At 35.5% G+C, this 20846-nt stretch overlaps 1 protein-coding gene across 2 annotated transcripts in view; it reads left to right on the top strand.

Moving 5' to 3' along the window:
- Positions 1–6352: 6352 nt before the first annotated feature.
- LOC113507706 (protein sprouty) overlaps positions 6353–20846 on the top strand; it is a 34929-nt gene continuing 20435 nt past the window's right edge. Inside the window, exons 1-2 of one of the 2 annotated variants that reach the window (XM_026890667.1) lie at positions 6353–6405; positions 9091–9300. The gene's annotated coding sequence lies outside the window, so the exon portion shown is untranslated. Of the gene's footprint in view, positions 6406–9090; positions 9301–10643; positions 11142–20846 lie in introns of those variants that run through there. The other variant, XM_026890660.1, reaches the window with a different exon arrangement.

The raw sequence follows: 20846 nt of genomic DNA, 5'->3' as shown, positions 1-20846 counted from the left end.
TTTGTATTATTTTTCCTGGTAAACACCTAGGTAAGAGGAAACTGTAACTTTCGAAATCAACAAAAATAACCTAAATTCAAGACTATGGGACGTAGATGAGGAACTTTTAAAAAGAAGGTATCTAGGTACTGTGATCATAGACCTTTGAATAATGGGCACACATATGAACAGGCTTCTTTCCACATAGATAAGGGATACGAATCTGAGTGTTATCGGTTTAAAATAAAATTAGGGGAACAAGCGTAAACAAACAGAAGCAAATTACAACTGCTGGGAGAGACGCTATGGTTATGCAACACTATGGTTTGTAGGTAACATCAGGATTGTCACAGAACATTCCTAACAAAAGTTCCTCCACCTTAAATAACCGAGACTAGGCACTAGGAGTACGTAGGTAAGTATCATATGCATCTACTAAATGTCTGAATAAATATAGATAGAAGGTAGACAAAGTGTTACGAGATCAATTTTGATTTCGTAACATAAAAATTATCCTTAGGAACCTAAGTATTACAGAGGTTTCGTTACCAAGTTACTAGGTACGGGAAACCAGTAAATATCTATTGTTATTTATCGGGCATGCTTCCAATCTCGGTAAACAATTGGAATGTTTCTCGATGTCGCTTATTCTTGCGCAAACAGAAAAACCAATTACTTTTAATTTTGAGTGCACTTTCAGCATTACGTACTTTTCGATTTTCTTTTTATGAACTTAGTTCCTCGAGACATGATAATGACTAAATGAAAAAGTAACAGTTCCTTTAGAGCCATAGCAATATCTATTCTAGCTTTCTGTGGCATATAAAAAACCTAATCAAATAGGTCTTAGTAGTAACGTTCAGGCAAATTAAATTTTATGATATGATATCAATATCAGGACATGAAGAGCAGTAAAAGTGGGGCCAGAAATAGTGCATGCCACTAAGAGCGAACGTAATAAACCTACTTTTGAACACAAATAATTGCCAATGTAGAAGATAATTAAACTTATATGTTCAGATCGATGTGTGACTACTAAAGGCAATATTTAATACTCTACCTTTTGATGGAGTTAGTTACTTGGGAACAAATTTAGGCATAATCGCCATACAAGAAGTTTCGTAAATCTACTCTATAAATATTGAAAACAACAGTAGGCACACTTTGGCTCCATCGATGCCATAACTGACAATCAGAACTTTATTATAAAGAGGATCATATTTTAATTAAGATTAAGCTGCAATGAGCATGCTTAATTTCTTGGAATTGTTATTGTTAGAGTTTCATCAATATGTAACGTGAATACATTTACAATTTTCTGTAATCTACGTAGGTATACCTCAATCGTAAGTACAATCACCGTTTAGTAAATCTTGAAACAACAATCTTATAATTGCATGACGTATGAAATACAAAATCTGAATTTGATCTGCTTTCGTTTGTATGTTAGAACACTATAAGTTAATGTACGAAATCCATTAAAATTTGTAATTTCAACATGGCTTCCAGCTATTGTTGAATTGTTGATTTTTTGGACACAATATTAGGTTTTCACACTAGAAGTCTTGTATGAAAACTGTTATTGAAGTATCGTGCAATCTCCATACGGCATTGAGAATCCCTATAATTGAGGGAGTACACTGAAATGGGTCGCATGTTATTGATACTGTTCGTAATTTTGTGTACCTATATCCTTTGTTGGAGGTCCTGAATAAAAATAAATAAATAAAAATATCCAGGTTTTCTAGACGCATGCAGTTAACAAGTCTATTTACTTATAGGTGATGAACATTTTGATTTGTCACATTTGGATACAATGCTTAAATACTAAATATATTAAAGCATCAATCCAGATCCATTTGCAAAACTCCGGAATAGCAAAAAAACGCGTTTGCTCACACTAAAATGTGATCTTACTTGTCGTGATTTAGATACGTATTCCCTCAATTCAAAGTCACAAAACAATTTGCTGTAAGTTAAGTAAGTAGGTATAAATTAATAAGTGACCACCGGAAACTATTTTGTAAACGACTGAATAATTAAATGGCAAATAAACGGTTCTACTGCTGACATACACAAGATTCTATGTTACCTACATATGAAGAAGCATTTCAAAGCAATTTGCATCAGTTAAATGTGCATTTGATTACTGATTCAAGCTATAGTTAAAATGGCAACAGCATTGTATGTAGGCTGTGTAGATACCCTTTAGACTAATTGAATTTTGTCATTTACTTGAACGCTCTACATTTGACATTTCAAAATGCTATTCGATCGTGATGAGAGTAGGTAGTTATAATATTATGTAATGTAATGCACTTTCAATTCCCTCTGGCATTTAGTTAGGTGGGTAGAACACCTACGAGCTTACATATAGGTGTCTAGTTAGTGAAGTAGAGCTTTTATTAGCCATGTTCGTTTAATAGGCTGCAATACTATCTAGGTAGGTCTTGTTTATCGTCAATAATTCACCAAGAAGGTCATCATTTCTCATACCATTCTTGGAAACACCAATGCGGGGCTAGCTACATCGTTGATTGGGTGGAGCCAACAATCTACTTTCTTCAATGCGCTTCCGTATGACGTATTTTGCATCGCCGATTCTATAACTTCCCACGAATTATAATAAGGATTTGTAACACCTGTTATTTTCGAAAGATTAATTTTGTTTTGCTTTCGAAATGTGGTTGGAATTGTGTTATTGTGTGTTTTTCTGTGGTTTTTTGGATAATTTTTGAGCATGTAACCATGGTAACGCGGTTTGCGTGGGCGAGGGGGTGGTGTTTTCAGGGTCTAGGTCACGCCCCGGTGCGCACGGCGCATGCGCGGGCCTAGCTGCTCCCGTTCAGGAACTGTCCCGTTCAAAGCTCATCGGACTTCCTCATGGTAGGAACATCAGTTTCGCGCGCTGCCGTACACAGTGACCTGGTGGTGAGGACGTTACCAGTGAAGTGGGTGAAGTCGTTCAATAATATTTCAAAGTGAGTTATTGTGTGAATAGTGAGTGATATAAAAGACATTTTACATGTAAGTACTGAAAAAAACTAAATGATTTTTTTCTATTTTTTTACGTTTCATAATCCTAAAATCCTAGAATTTTATTATTTTGTAAAAAAAAGTACAAAAGGAAGTTATAAAATGTAGAGTAGGCCTAAATACAGCCGTCGCTAAATTTATGGCTTTCTAGAAAGCTGGAGAACGGTAGAACATTCTCTCTGGTTTATGATTTGTTATAAACAGTAAGAAGCCTATTAAAAAAAGGAATAGACATAGATATGATTACACTAGCAGTGCAAGAAAGGTTTTTATTAATTTCCGTGTAGCATGTATCTAACAAGAAGGGACTCTTCTACAAATTGCATCCAACAAACGATTTTAATGATAAACACTGGCTCAATTAATGCAAACGACAAAAGCAATGTAGACAGCTGTATACAATAAGAAGTCATTCTCAAATATCAATACACTACAAATTATATTTTCTTACGTCATAACCATACCAAAGCTTCAAGTTTTCTAATAGACATAGGTAATAGGCTAAATGGCAACTTAGGCAATAATGAAGGAAACAGCAGACGTAAACGTTGCAAAGGCTGGAACGCATCTCTTATATTGAAAGTAGTCGATAACATATAATAAATATTAAGTCCTTCCTTTTCTAACAACGTATAAAACCAAACAAATGATAACAAAAAAAATGTCTTTAACTAAAGTACCTGGAAGGTCATTCTTATTTTAGCTAAGTATGTCCTCATCCAATCAGTTCTCACGCAGTTATTATCAAAATATGTTTTCATTAAAAAAAGCTTTAACTATCAAAAATTAATTAGCTACGACACGGAAAGAGCACATAAAACAATGTAATCAGAATCACGAGTTAGACTACATTATTCTGTAGATATAAGTAGCCTCATAGACAATAGTTTCAGTTAAATTTTCGGCCACATGCTTCCATCGTTCATTTATGCGAGCGAATGAATGGCGAGCATTGAGTGTTGAGCTGAAACAGTCGGGCGGCGATCGGGCGCGCGCTCCACGCGGCGCTGGCGCCCGCGCACCGCGAGTGACACTTCGCACATGAACGAACTGTGCCACTGCTTACCACCAGCACACACACCGGATCTTCTCTCGATGCGTCATCTATTTATACCATTCTTTAAAAACACGTCCCGAACACCGACCTTGAACAAATGTGCTGTGGTTTCATTCATTAAAATTATCACTTTTAAACGTATCTCAGACACAAAACGTTCGCTCTTAACATGCGATGACGGACGATTCGCTAATTGGAGATAATTTATTAGATATACAACATTTGTTACAATAGTATTCATTGATTAGATATACAAACATGCATTTCGTTCATTTAACCAACATGTAGAGTTCAATATCTCTATCTTGTAGGTTTCTGTTTTATGCGAGTGTCAGTTATAATGTTAATAATTCGCCAACTAAGTAGTTGCCTCAGTACAAGTAAAGAGATTCAAAGAATATAATGACAGGAAATTATAAGTCGTCAGCAGCCGCTGGGTTAGAGCAATAGCGGTGTCCCGTTGCATGTAGGTTGGTGTAAGTACGGACCGCTAGACAGCGCCGGCGACGTGGTACCGATACCCTACACCTACTCCGCGATTACAGGAAGCGGGGCTCCTCTTTCATCGTCTCCGGGTACCAATACGTCACTTTATCAAAACGATCTAAACGACACCCGGCATTCAAACAATACAACAAAACGCGTGCCAAATGGGCCTAACAAAAAATCTGCTATCCGGATACAGTTTCACAGATAAGAATCGTTTTAAGGGCTTCCAACGAGATACGGTTGCTTTAAAAGAATTAACGTTATCTCACTAAAAAGCCAATATGACGGCCTTTTAAAAACCCAGTCGGTTATCAATGTGGCGCCGGTCTTGTTTTTTACGAAGATAATGTAGAGTTAACTGTAAAAAAAGTTTATAAAAAATCAACTGGCTAGACTCGATATTTATTTTAAATGCAACAAAGATTTTATTGTTCGACAATACACATTTACATTGACGATCGTAATGGGATGCACTTGTAATTAGTTATAACATTTGAGAAGATGTGAGGACTGCTCGATGTAGCACGACATCGTTCATCGCTGACCAAATGGGGAGGTCTTTTCGCGAAAACTGATTTCGCTGAATGACAACAGCGCACTGTCAGTGGCAACGTCGGGTTTCCGTTTATAAATAATTCCTTTTAGGACGGATTGTTTCTGTTGAAAGACGAAACTGAGATCAGATAGTAATTAATTTTAGGAAGAGAATACTCACAATCTATATGCATCAGTATCAAAACGAAAACCACGAGTAGATAGATCTAAAATAACATCGAGATTTTTTGCATAATTTTACATTTATTGAACCTGAGAATGAGAAAAACTTTCTCATATTTCATAAGCAAAACGTTCGAAGCGTTGATAAATAATATTTTCAGAGACCAACGGCAACAGTACGTGATGTTTTGCGCGAGAGTGCGCGCGTGACTAGTGCGGATCGAGGAGCGGACAACTCGACCTCGTCCAGATAAATCTATCAATGAACACGATAAGGGGGGCGCGTGTCACGCAACCGCAGGAAGTGCCCCAACTCGCCTCCTGCACTCTGAACTGAACTCACTATACCATATCGCCCGCAATACATCATTCACGACTTCAAAATTCTTGGTCATGTCTTGGCTTTCTACCTTCCGATACTGAATGCCAATCTTTATTATTCCAGTGAAGACTACGTTATTTTTTTCGATACTCTAGTCTCCAAAATAGAAGCTATATTTCTAACTTAATCACAAAGCAATCATAAAAATCGTGTTTTCACATTTTTAAACAGGGTTAATAATTAAATAATAAAACATTTTCATTAGCCAAAGTTAAATCTCGAATCAGCGTTCATACACAACATGCAAATAATTAAAATAAAGGATGTGCATTAGAATGGTCGATGTCGAATCATTTAGCTAAAAGGACCTAGACGTGTTATTGATGCGAGTAATAACTAATAATTAGGTACTTGTTTTCTTTAGGTCTCGTAAAAAGGAGGAGTAGAATTAGAGAAATTTCTTAAATGAAAATACAAAAAGTGAAAGAAATACCGACAATAATTCCTCTTTGCAATTGTTAAACTTGAACAGAATAATTTTGACGAAGACAGAAGTCGATGTGTCTTGCTATTAAAATTACATAGTTGAAGACATGTCTTACTACGACTGTTGGATTAAAAATCTAGGTTTACTTTAAAACATTATTAGGCTAAAAGTACATAACATGGGTTGCACTGCCTGTTTGCAAAACCAACAAATTCATTATTCTCATTTTGTAAAATATAACAAACATTGAAGTATCCACTAATTGAGTCGGTAGGCGTGGGTAAGTGGACGACTAAAGGATATATCGCCATTTAAAAGGTATGGACCTCATTAAAATTAACCCATAAAGCATAATTCAACTATTTTATGGCTGTGTTAGATATTGGTCAATGTTTTAGCTGTCCTATCCTGATGACAATACTATAGTTGTTTAAAATGGGTAGGTGGCTTATGGCAGAGAAGGCTGTAAGTTAGTGGGTGAACGTGGGATGCAAATAGGCATAAATTGAAGAGTTGCAACCGCTATTAATCTAGGTAAAAGTTTTGCAAGCTATTTTAATTTACAGTTATACAGAAGTTGCCTTTTATCAAGCAGGAAAAAGCGCTTCAGAATTTTAGTGATTTCTGAAAACACTTCAATTGACAATTATTAAAAAACCCTTCGTTTCTTAATAGTAGCTACAGATTGTAAAATTATACGAGCATAGCAGTGTGTCCTAGGCAATAAAATCCACATTTTATGCAAAGGAACAATACAATAATATGAGTAAATACGTGTAGCTTCGCGAGCTGGACTAAATGCCATTGCCTTGTGAAGGACGGTGCCGTCAACTTTCGCATCCAATAAGGTGCATGCCATATTGATGTGTTGCATAACAGTCGAGTATAGGCTCGGTCCACTTTCCACCTGCCCACGGGTTACTCTGTGGGTTAAGAATTTGGTACTAACAGCCAGGCATGGATTGTGTGGCGTTGCGAAACGATACGACCAAATTGGAAGTACAACAGAGCTACGTAGGCGCGCTGAATAGCATGCTGCCCACGGCTGGTTTTAATAATCAAGTCCCCATAATATTATAACATAAGGTATAGGTGCTTAGCAAGCTAATACGGATGGCATTAAAGCTGCTCTTGCTTAAACTGGTGGGACTCGGTGTTAAAACAACGGCCATAAATCACGTCGTTTTATAGGAGCATAATTTTTTATCCACAATGTTTTTATCGCCAAACTTGAATAATCGACAAATTTTGAAGTTGTAGTAAATACAAGCAAGAATGTAATAACATTTCTAGTCTAAGGCGTAAGAAACATAACTCTAACATATGATCTTTTTTCTAAACATTGTCTCTCTCGGCTGACAATAACTAAATCAAACATCGTTAAGATCTCAGCCTGCAAGAAGCAGACAATGCATGTTGAATGCCAACATAATATGCAAAACCAGGAAATTTCCACAAATTAATGAATGCATTTAATCATCAGTGCGGTCGGCTCCATTGTGCGACAGTTATCGTGTGATTACCTGTGAATTGAATATCAATGCTTGTGCAACTGTAGTAGGTGGAGGCACATTCTCTGCATAGGGGCACTGGTACAAGAGCTGTAGGTGTGGGTAACACTGTGGGTGCGCCTGCGACCCACGGACATCATTCCATTTATCATCTGCACATTAACACACACGCTCATGTTGTTGTTGCAGAGAAATCATTTGAAATAATTAAATTTAAATATTCGTTATTTTAGATGCATTTGTATTGTTAAGACCTTTACATTTTATTAGTATGCCTTAAATTTGATGAATATAGCTTGGACAGTTATGAAACACCCACAAAGAGCTTATTTGAAATTTGATTATTTATAGGCGGATTGCCAGATTAATAGACATCGAATAAAACTGTTTATTCAATTTTATAATTCTGTGATGCGTGAACTACTCTTAACTAAACGTATAGGTTGCAACATGGTATTTTAAAAAGACTTAAATTTCTGATGATTACTAAAAACAAGTACAAGTTGTTATTTTGATGGGCAGATATTTTATTTAGATACATACCCATATACCACCATTTAGATCAAATCAATCCATACAGTTCATAACCGGTAGGTGAATAAACGAAATATCTATCTACATTATATGAAGTTCACTACAAAAATACTTTTAGACGGACAGACAGGCACGAGACGCTTGAAAGGTCGGTACGGAAATATGCGCCAAGTCATCGATCTAGTCCAGATCAACGGGTACCTAACTATATTCCGGACATTAATAGACTGCATACTCGTGTCTAGCTTAAATGTTTATAATAGATTTTTATCGTTCCTGCATACCGTATTCGTTTATCATTTGACTTTGCACAGCAACTTTTTTGGAACTGTTTTCTGTTTATTTTGCCTTCGACTTTCATTAAGTAGTTTTTAAGTGCCTTAGAAAGATGACAAATCCATTAACGAAATTTGCCATTAAACAAATCGAAAATTTAGGCGTATAGATATTAGATACTTAAGGTATCAAATGCAAAGTAGATCTCTTAAAAAAGTTTCGTTTTAAGATCAGAAAGACTTGATTCACGAAGACTGTAAAGTGCTAAAATAAACCAACTAAATTTCGTGTTTAACAGTACTTGACCGCATAGTAAAAATTTAGAAATCTGAATAGACCCGATCGACGCCAGGATGTCAGTCATTTAAATTTGCTGTTTGACGGTCGAGATTCTTGAAGTAGTTAAGCTAGTTAGAGAGCTGCTTCTAGTACATAATTATTAAAAATATAGTCGAACCTTACTTCAAATAGATAGGAAAATCGAAAAGTTAGTTTTAATTAGAAGATAAATGTTTAAGCAATTTATTTCCATAAATGCTAATGTTTAATTCAGCTTTATCGATACTTATTGAAAACTAAAGTTACCTCAAAAACATAACTCTAGATAAAATTTCTGGAAATCTAGAAAGGAATGGTATAATATATGGCCGCATAGAGTTGAATATAGCTTGATGACTGTCAGATTTTGTGGTGTCTACCGAGAATAAAATGAAAGCACGTGCCGGAAACGTTTGTAGTATGATATGAAAACTAGAAGAAATGTCGTGCTGTGATCGCAGGCGCCGGAAACAGGAATGTCTCGTGATATAACGGCTTAAATATGCGTCTAAGAAATGGAGTCATACAGGGAAAAGCCGCGGTTACATGGAATGTTGGTCTGTGTGCAATCTTGGTAAGCTTTGAATCATTTCTGCGAAGCGCCCGACTACATTGGAAGATTATAATCTGCTTATTTCACGCATAATAACAAATGTTTTGTCTCGCATTGTTTAAAATTATAATTTTCAATCAACAAAAAGTTTTTCCTGGTTCCGACCTACGTTCCTAAGTTCGTGCGTATGTTTAAACTTTAAATTAATGTAGTTAGGTTAGTTAATTACTTCTTTTTGTGGTTTAGTTTAGTTAGTTCAGCTATTCAGAATGCAAATTTTACATTTTAATCAGAATTTACATCATCAAGATACGACACGATTGTTAAAAAATAAATTCGATAACGAGACAAAAATAGAAATCTTATAATAATGGTACTACAATTCTAGACTTTTCAAGCCTATTTTCTCTTCTTATAACTAAATATAAGTTGTTTTTTTAATAAATGAGAATATTCTCACTCGTTATACAAACCATATGAGCTGAAACTTTTCATCTTAGAATTATTTAACGTAAAATCATTCAGAAAAAAATGCAGTAGCTACTGAAGCCTCTGTACAAAAAAATCTTGGTTAAAGAAATAGAAGAATAAAACGTATTAGGTATACCATCATCACAGTGCAAATACGCACATGTACGGTTCGGTTGGATAGAACGATTAGGTATGAATATTAATCTGTAATTCACACACAAGCTCGAACGTCCGTGTGTGTTGGCTACGATAACTAATAAGTCTGGTAACTAACAGCGACTGGATAGCCGATGCAAAATTCTAAGAATTCTTAATAAAGTGATAATGTTTTATGTAAATTTCACGGAAGATGGAGAGCAATTAATATTGAATAGTTTGTTTAACGAATTATTCGATAATTGATAGGTCGATAGTGGATTGCACATAAAAATAAAATATTATTTATAAGTTATTGAATATTTTAAAAGAATCTTAGGATAAGCAACATCGTGAAAAGAAGAAGGTAAATGCTTCTTTTCACACTTTTGCTTAAAACAGCTTGAAAGCATATACAATGTAAGTAGGTACTTACAAAAGTATTACGTTAACATGAAATGACAAGAAGTATCATGTTTTACTTTGGTAAGAGTCAAAACATGGGTGTTTATTGCAGTATAAAACGAAAAATAATTATAAAATACTTTTCATAATAAAAAAGACAAATTGAGGTTATTTTCACAGTTACTTGTACCTAGTTATTCGTTACATTATACTTATTAGTTACTTTTACTCCCACCTCATAGCCAGTGCCTCCAGATGGCGCTAAAATTACATTTAAATATTTAATTTATAACGTCTCAATTAGTTCTAAATTCTTATTTCAACAAATTTGAATTAGTTATAGCTCTAAAGTTCTTTAACATTGTTCAGAGATTCAGTTGTGAGTTCAATGTCACGTAAACGTACACGACTGTTTACATTTACCACAATAATACGTTTAAAAATCAGAATGCGTGGTAGCCGGGAGCATTAGTGACCTGTATCATAATCAGAGAAAGGATTGAATCGCAGTATAGTTCCAATATTTCGGTGTGGCAGGGCGCAGGGTCGTCGACCGCACTCTTCGATGTTGGTGCCGTGCTATTTCGAGGCGGCGAGCGATGGCGAGCGCACCCGACTCGAGCCGATCGCGCGTTGTGCTGCGCACGCGTAAACAAACATGGCCGAACTGTCATTCACTAATTCATTCATACGCGATCATTGTATTTGACAAACTGACTCGCACTCATTATACTTAGGTAGTCATTATCTACGTGACACAATAAACAACGTATCTACGTAACAACATTAAATCGTTTTTAGTAACTGTATGAAATACAAATTGTTTGGCGTTACAACGTTCACAAAATAAGGTATTTATTAGGAGGTCTTTTAATTAAAGAAAAACAATGTAGGTATAGGTTTAGAAAAAAAATGAATATCAATTATTAAATATTTATTGATTAATTTCTAACTTTAATATACTTTGAAATATATTAATTTTTAAATAATTGGTGTTCATTGATGAATCATAGATTTTAAGAAATGTTTCACTATCTTTACACTTAGTGAAAACAACGTAGAATGATTATAATACAGAAAAATTAAAAGATAAATAACTCCTTCTACTCAACGAATAAGGATTACGTGTTTCCATAAACATAGTTCTAAATATATTATGCAGCAAAAAATTACTTTCTACCGGTTCGACCGAAACAAGATACCTTACCTACTACATTTATTTATTTAAATATTTTGATCTTATTAGAAACGTAATACATAAAATGATTTGTTTTTTGTTTGTAGAACCATATCTATAGGTATATTAATAATTTTTCAGAACCTATTATCCATCCATTACATACTCTTGATTATTTAATAATCTTCATAAACGTTTAACAGTTTGAATGTTGTTTAGATTTTAATGTTAAAGAAGTATATCAAATTATTAGTGTCTTGCTAACGAGTGTAATGTCTCGCGCCCAATGAAGGCAGGCATTGTTCGTGACATGTGGACCACACAGCACATCTGTAGCGCATATTCTGACGCGCCTTTTGTTTCAACCCTGACCATGTGGTTCGCGGACGGTACGCGCTAGTTTTTGTCGCATTTTTTCGGTTAACCAAAAAGTTCTAAAGAGAATACCAGATTATAATGAGGCTATTATTGAAATATACCGTCACTAGTACCGGTCAAGTCCGGAGCTCTGCTAAATATAGTTAAATAGCAGTAACTTACTAAATTCAACATTCGTCCACAGAAAGTAGTATTTGTGGTCTCTACTATACTCTCTACTATAAGTTTGCATGTACCCTTTGATTTGCGCCGATTGTTTAGACTGGTATATTTGATTGAATAAACATGAAGGAGATTCCGACGTATAATAAAACAGTATAAAATTCCTCATCACTATAATGCTAGTCAAATATTGCGAGTGCGCATCGCGTCGTCAGCGGTACCACGTGTTAGTTGAAGACTTGCCAACGCTCGCTTACCCGACACCGCTTCCTGTTTACCGCGCCGTCTGTTCGACTCTACGCCTCTACGGAGGCTAGCGGAATTACCAAAAGCTATTTTACGTCACAACTGGGAAGCACAGACGTGTATGTTCCGAAGAAACGGGAACACTCTTCGTACAGTTATATTCATAGGAGGATTTTGATAAGCAAGATTACTTTTAAAATCAATAAAATATAACATTGTCAAATTACATTATGTATATTGAGTAGGTATCATTTTGATGTGCCTTATTTAAAGGAAATAAAAAGTAAATTTTGAAAAAGTGAAGCATAAGAAACCTACCTCGCAGCGGGAAACAACACGAAGCATATTATGTCGTGACTTGCTCTGGGAAGGAACTGACTCAAATTGAAGCCCTTTTTCACTGACTGCAGTCAATGCGCTTAACTTAATGACCAGGCAACAAAAATGAAAACATTGCATCTAAAACTCTAATTTTAAAAGCAGAAATTACAAAACCATATCCAATTATAAAAATAATATTTTCTTGTATCGATCTCACAAAATCAAACATTTCATATCGACAAAAATGTAATAGCTATTTGATTTGTATTTATTAAATACCCTCTAAATGTCCGCGCAGTAACTTATTTGACATTGTCCAACTTGGCGCACATTAAACAAAATTAAATCTAATAATATGCTACTTTTATTTATTTTCTTTAAATTAGTTTTCTGCAGTCAAAAGCTCATGACTAGAAAATACCAAAGTAATGACGTGCACGGCTAGAATGGACAATGTTCACTCGAAAAGCAAAAGTAGCTGTGACAGAGAGCGAGTGGAGCGTCCACAGCACGCAGTAGGGCCAATGACATCACTTTCCACCTTGAATATGCCTTAACTATCGTAGCCGCGTCATTTGATCCTATACTTTATGACTCACGAAATAGATCACAAAGTTGTTATCAGATCTTGAGTTTTGCTCCATTACTCCCATCGACATATACATGTACCATTATTTCTACAGTCCTATCTGTATAAGTTGAAAAATTAAAATACTAGTATGTAACGTGTAATGGCTTAACATTGCTTATTGGTTACAAAATGCAATGAAAATCGACGCTGTTATTGCTTTACAGTAGGTAACTACATGCACTTTGTTTGTGTATTATTTTAGATGATTTCGAACTTATAATTGAATGGTACAATCATTTTTTTTATATAAAAAGAGTGCAAAAAGACTGGGGGTGCTCGTTGTGGTTTTGTAGCTTCTTAATTTGCATACAGTTTTGTACTGCCATCTAGGACGTTTTCTTCTTCTAGAATTGTAACGATGTGTTGTCGTTACAACTTGACTGTAATATCGTGGTTACTTGGAAACGTTTAGCAGCGACTTTATAACATCATTTTTGTTCTTCTAAATGATTAACTCGGTCAAAATTACAATTCTGAAAAACATTTTATCCTTACGGTGTGTGTTCTAACTGCTGCAATTATATTTTGAAGAATTTTCTAATCTAATGAAATTTAATCTTTGTATAAATTTATTTACTTCTTACAATGTCGCCAATACGTCCTTTCATCTTTTTTATTGTTGACTGTTTTTTTTTGTAGTATCTGGGAGAACTTTTCTTTTTTCATGAAGTCCCGACTCTTCAAACAGTGCTACTCTTGGAGAAGTATATATATGTATAGTAGATAGAAGTATATATATCTTTTCGATTTATGTAACATAAGGTCTGTTTTTATACAAATGTCATATAACGGATGCAGGTAATATTGGACGAGTCATCATCTCGTTTTGTTAGTATGAAATCAGTTAAAAACCGACTTCTTCTGGCAGCTGTCGGTGGATTGTGGTAAGTGGTGGTAACTAGCACTGCGGTATGGAGGTGTCGTGATTTACGCCTTGGCGGCGTTGTGGCTAGGTGCGGCGCCGTGGGCGAACGGGCCAGCCTCCACCCACGCGACTCCCGCACCCGAGCGTCGAGCAGCGTCGCCGCGAATTCCGAGCCCACCACTGCTCCGTCCCACACCTGTGCTGTTAAGGTGAACATCCAATGCCGAGACTGTCGCTGATAGTGCCTCGTACCATCTTTTATTTGGCTTTTTAATACTGGTGTATCTTTTCCATTTTGGATATTTCGTATTGTCCGTCTATTGAAATGCTGCGCTTTTAATTTATAGAGTTACCTGCTACAATTTTTTAATTTAAAAATACTTATTTTCGGATGCTGAACTTCAGTCTTGCTTGATGAAATTTTAGGTGAAATATTTTTATTCCTCGCCTAAAGATTTTTATACAAAACTTATTGTATCTTTTAAGTTTTCTTTCATTTGAATCACACTCGAAATGTCAGTGGGTAAGGCCCTTAAGTGTTAAGGCAAATATCGCATATGAAATATGACAATATTGGTTGCTACCCGAATTCGTTCTTTATCATCTTTTTGCAATAACCGTTTCTGACTGTAGGAGAACCGGTATTCGAGTATTCCTATGTTGCGATGTTTGCTTAGTAGCAATTCATCGATACCTGCTTTACTTTCAAGCTCAATAATATGTGTAGTTTACCAAATTTACACTTTGTCGAATCTATTTATGTTCATTATGCGTTTCATACATTTATTCCTTCATAAATTTGCTGGGACCAGTTGACTTTAGGCCTTACACAACAGTGGTTTTTGTTAGTTTATTTTAGCAATGAACAGCTGCTGTGGCACCTTGCATATTATCTCGATATGATTTATATAATTGTATTAAACATTAAAGCTATTTATAAACGCATTCATCTAATCCTCAGAATGTATATATGTATCCTTTTTTAATTGAATCAGGTACTCGCTTCGTTAGTTTCGTGACATCCCAATTGTGCGTAGGATCATTAAATAAGCCACATATATTGGTTTTAATTAAACATTTATTTTTTACTCACCTACATGCTAATCGGGCACGTAATCAACATCTGAAAAAGATACAAAATCTTAAATACACGGTATTTACACATTTTAAGTACCTATAATATATCAATAATAGCACAGGATGTTTACGTGTCTAAAGAGATAAAATAAAATGAAAGTTGAAATTATTTGAACGAACTGTAATTAATAAATTGATGAAAACGCTATAATTCCACACAAACCAACATAAGATTGCTTAAAATCTGATACACATTCGTGAAAACAGAGTAAGTGACATGTCGAGTCGTAGAATAAGGAAAAAAATTAAGTCTTAGATCACGGATAAGAAAAACGTCCATTTGATATAAAATATTCATCATGAATGAATAAACAATTCCACGTTCATAGCGTTAATCAATGAGTTGCATGCAGGCAAGAGTCCGAGTCGATGTCGAGCTCATTGATCGATCGACTCGATACAGTCAACTACAAACGCACGTTATCTGTATACAGTCTGTATTCACTGCTCACACGCAAACAAAACCGGATGATGCACACACGCACCTCTGTGAATGTGTGCGTGCGTGCGCGAAGGATTTCCTACCGCCCCGCGCCCGCGTCCCGCCACAGACCTGTTGCGCCGCTACCGGAGTTACGCCGCATAGTTACCAGACTTGATATGCCTGCTCCGCGCCGTATCGACTCAGCGCCGAGCCCACGCACACCACGACACACCGTTCGAACACTTAATTATCATGGCGCAGCACTCGTGAAATTGCTGTGCATCTCGCCTGGTCTCATCGACATCTTTTATTAATCTGATATCTTCCATTACCGGTTGCACTGAAGTAAAACATCTAACCCGTTCGATTTATAGCCCCTCTTATGGATGCAGCCGGATACATGACATCATGTGATGCTAATTCACTCAGACGGCGCTATCATTTAGTATTTATAAATCTTCTAAGGCATCCATCTTTATATTAGAGTTCTTCAACAAGTTACTTATTTAAATTTAGATTATCTCTTGAGGAGTTTTAATTTGGGACCAAACAGATTTCACAAAATATTTTTAGAACCATTGTACATTCATTGTCTTTGTATGGGGTTATTTATTTATCTGACAATTTAATTACACCAATGTCCAATTAAAAAACAATGTTAAAAATACTTACGAACTCTATTCTAGTTTTTAAAACTTTCATCGTAAGTCTGACGTAAGGTTCTTCAAATTTCAAAATGGGGCAATTTATAATTCCTTAAACCGTCATGTAAGAAGTGCAAATATATAGGCTACGCGCGAAGTCTTTGGGTTGTAGGTAGTTAGGTACACATAAGAAAAGCACGATGGCCGCGAGTTAAGCACAGTGAAAAAACAGGTAGCGCCGTTCCACCGTATCGATCTTTAAGTTATTTATCTTTTTTATCTGGAGCTGAGCTCCGCGTCTCGGACCCGAACGGAAGTTGTAACGATTTTTAATCGTAGCATCTCGGCCGGCCGGTTCGTATAGCCGCTTTGGACAAGAGTTTATATTATATTTTTTGTAAACAACCACCGGAAACGGGCTAGAGAACGCACTGCTCTGGAACACATATCTTCCATTACGTCTGCCTCTCGGTTCTCAGTAATAATGATAAGGGATACAGATAAGACTCAATGTTAAAACAAGATCTACGACATTTGGTTTCATTTGAGAGCGAAGACGAAAAACTTACAACATATCCTAATTAAAGGGTCACTTCATAATATCCGTCTGTAGTCATAAAAAATGCCACATTGACTAAGTTAGCATAAGATTATCAAAGATGGTATCAATGTCAGTAGCTGACCCCGTACAGCACAGACTGTAAATTGCGACGATGTATTTTAGTAACATTTTTCTGCCAATAGCGAAGCGTGGGCGCGTGATAATGGCCCAAAATATCCACGTTCTCAACGCCCACCCGGACCATCGAGAATATTACTCTACAGATAAATTATTCTTATCCAAAATGATGTTCAACGGACACGACGGAGCCACCAACTTAGTCCTACGACAGGGCTCCTTTCCAACAAAACTGTAGAAACAATTTTAGAAAGTTCTTATTTGTTGCCTTGGTAGTCATCGATTAATACTTGCAAGAGAACTAGTATTTTAGTGACGATGTTTAGTAGATGGTACAATAGCTGTGGAATTAAATAGCATCGTCTCAATTGCAGTATTTACACTAGGAAAACATTCGCAGGATCTCAACTGAACGTGATCTTGCGCAGTTCACTATCTAAGCCTACCTGAAGGTCGTAAATGTCGTAATGGCACAAGGCGTAGATTGTTTAGGTCTATTGACAAGAAAAAAATTCAAGGATAAATGATAATACCTATAACAAATCAAAGTTAGCTTTTTTGTAATAATTTGGCATGTGTAAATGATGCCCTACGAACTTGTTCACAAATATACAACTCCTTTAATTTCGTTTCCTTTCTAAGATCCTTTTCCATTTCAATGTTGTTGAAGTTTAAGTTTTCTAAGTATAAGGAACGCTGACTACACCTATTACATCGTCTATCTTACTGAAAGATCGGCTGTCAAGATGAAGAGTTCCGTACGTTGTCGCGGACCGGCGCCGTCGAGTATTTATATCCCTTTGAAGCGGCCGCTTCTTCTGTTTTCGCTGTTTAAGTTTACTTAATCTCTAGTCCTTTCAGTTTAAAATATTAAGACAAGCAATACTCTTTGCGTTAACATTAACAACCAGCATCTTTGTTATGCGACAACACTTTTTGAGTGATAGAGCGATTTTATTAAGTATGTCTTCCGTTATTATGTACCTCCGTCTTTAAATTATAATTCTATTTGGCCATTTCATAGACAAAATAGAATAAGCAGATTTTTAACCGATTAACATGTATAAGGGACCGGCAAGAACGCTTAACATCTGTATATTCAGATAGGCCTAGCATGTCACAACTTTGTTAGAAATACTTAGTTTTATGCTTAATTACTTTAGCGTTCAAGAAATACCGACATTCGTTTTTGATCGCTCTTTGACTCCCACTACTTCTATACAGCGTTGTTATAAAAAGTTAGCTAGGTTTCATGTTAAATAAGCTTTAAGCACTGCGTTCTAAACTTGATATTCGATTTTTCCTAGAGTTTGTAATGCACCTAAAAATGAACACTTTTCATATTTATTTTATTTAGTTACCGATACACTAATCTATACATATAATAAAATTGTAGAAAAGTGAAAACTGTACATTGAATATTTTTAAAAAAGAATAATTGCAGGGTGGTCTACTAACGATTCCGATGCCGAAAATGTGATTTTTAGAATTTTTGTCTGTTTGTCTGTTTGTCTGTTTGTCTGTATGTATGTCCGGAAAGATCTCGGAAAGTACTGGATAGATTTGATTCAAATTTTCAGAGAATATATACAAGAGGTCCGGTCAACATACTTTTTACTTATTACCTCGCTTTTCGTTACAGGGGGTGAGCAGGAGCCTTTTATATCTATACACAAATATCAAATTATCTCATAAACTACTGAATATATTTCGTTCAAATTTTGCATGAACCTTATCGTACGCATGATACAACAATATACAAAAACCATAACGCTACTATGCAGGGGGCATGAGCAGTAAAGTTTTAAATATTTGGACTCACCCGTAACATCGTGTAATACAATTATGAGGTGTATTTTCACCCCATTGAGTAGTAGGCAGCACGGTCATCAGATTACACAAAAAAACATCACGCTATTTATCTTAAGACTTTTGGCAGAGCAATAATAGGATTTTTCGAAAATAAATAATTTTCACAAAATTAGTCATTTTATTCTCTTTCAAGTCTATATAGGCCTACCGCGACTATTTCACAAGTAATATAAAAGAAACATAAACCAATACTTTTTTTTAATGTAATTGTTACCGTAATCGGTACATTCTTGAAAGAAAGGAACTTAAATTACTTTTATTTTTATTGATGTACTAAAATTACTCAAGTTCAAATGTGGAATGCCGTAATATGATTTTGTATTTATTTACGATAGGTGTATATACCTATGTTTTTAGCTCGGGTAACGTTAGCGATGCTACTTCAAGATCAAAACATTCGCAGTGACACTCAACCCAAAGTTGCATGTAGTTCACATTGATCTCATCTATAATTATGCATAACAAAAAAAATACTGAACGACACAGTTAATTATTACCTTGGTACATCTGTAACAACTAGAAACAAAAATATAAACTTTCAAACAAAAAAAAGCCTTTCAAACAATGAAATAATGTTTTCTTAAATTTGCAACATTACATAGGCCAAAAGTATTTCGGGATAAAAAAGCCCAGAAAACTTGCATAAAAACTGCATAATAGGTATGCAATGTGAAAGATCTAAAAGACCAAAGCTATCAATGAATTGACATTATGTATCTATTGATTGAATAATGTCTACTGATACCTGGGATTTTTCAATATTTTAACGATTTGATCGGTCTACATCCACCATTATAGAGACCACACACGTGGTCCTTTTCAAAAATTCCTTTAACAATTTATTGTATTCTCTACTTATTTAAAATTTTCTTCTTTCGTAGCCTGGTAAAAACAGGGGAAGGAACGAGACTGAATGAGTTTCTGAGATCCCTAAGCCGACGAGGATTAGGAACATATTTTTGGAAATTTCCCCAATAAGGCTGATAATAGCGTGTAGCTATCAGCACTTACATCCGTCACACAATGTCTGGAAAATTCATTTTGGCTGTCGGTATCGACAGCGTAACCCCATAACCAACCTCATGTAGTCTTTATTTAAGTTCCATTTATGCAGTAGGGATGACGGTATTTTACTTCAATGATCGTCAGGTAGGTTAACGAATGAAATACGTAATTTTTCTTTGTAAATTGGTACAGTAAATAGAACTCATGCACATGAAGTCACTTTTATGTTCATATTTTTGCTTTGTCGTAACATCACAAATTACACATATCCTATACTTTAGATTTTTGTCACTATCAATTTTGAAAAAAGGGGTGCCTGATATTTTTTTATTATCACGCCATTTATTTATCAGCAATTTAAAGGCAAATCATGATCAAAACACCAGGGGGGCAAGATAACACGTTTACCAACTTTTTTATTTTGGAAATATTCCAAATGTTTGTGAGGATGATCAGTTTTAATATTAAGAGGACAATCAAACATAGAGTGTTTCAGGAAACCGTTTATTTGGGCGCAATTTGCAAAATCTTATATCTTATGACACTAAGTAAAATCCACAGTTACCGAGCCCGACTCTCACTTCACCAGCTCCGTCCACAAAAATAATTTGACATCTTCCTTATATCGTCAGGAAACATCGTGTGTGAAAATAACAACTGTCTGGCTATCACTGTTCCTGAGAAACAGCCAGATGACAGACAGACAAACGGACACCGAGGCCTCAGAAATATGGTTCTGGTTTACCTCTTTGGTTACAGTACAAATAAAATTTTATGATACCTCATAATCACTGTCATAATCCGTCTAGCAATTTCGGGTGTAGGCCGGCCCAAGAACAGACGTGCTCGAAAATCATAACCCACCCAATTAAAAAATGGAAAACCCTCGAAGTAAAACATTTTTAGCAGAAGTGCTTAAGTGAGTATAACTCAGTCTTCAGCATTTTTTTCCTACTTGCACCCCCCCCATTTTTAAACGGCTCGATTTGTAAAACATGTCTAAACGAACACTCGT

This window comes from Trichoplusia ni, chromosome 2 (genome assembly GCF_003590095.1).
Source record: "Trichoplusia ni isolate ovarian cell line Hi5 chromosome 2, tn1, whole genome shotgun sequence".
NCBI classification, from domain to species: domain Eukaryota; kingdom Metazoa; phylum Arthropoda; class Insecta; order Lepidoptera; family Noctuidae; genus Trichoplusia; species Trichoplusia ni.
This window is presented reverse-complemented; position numbering and strand designations above follow the sequence as displayed.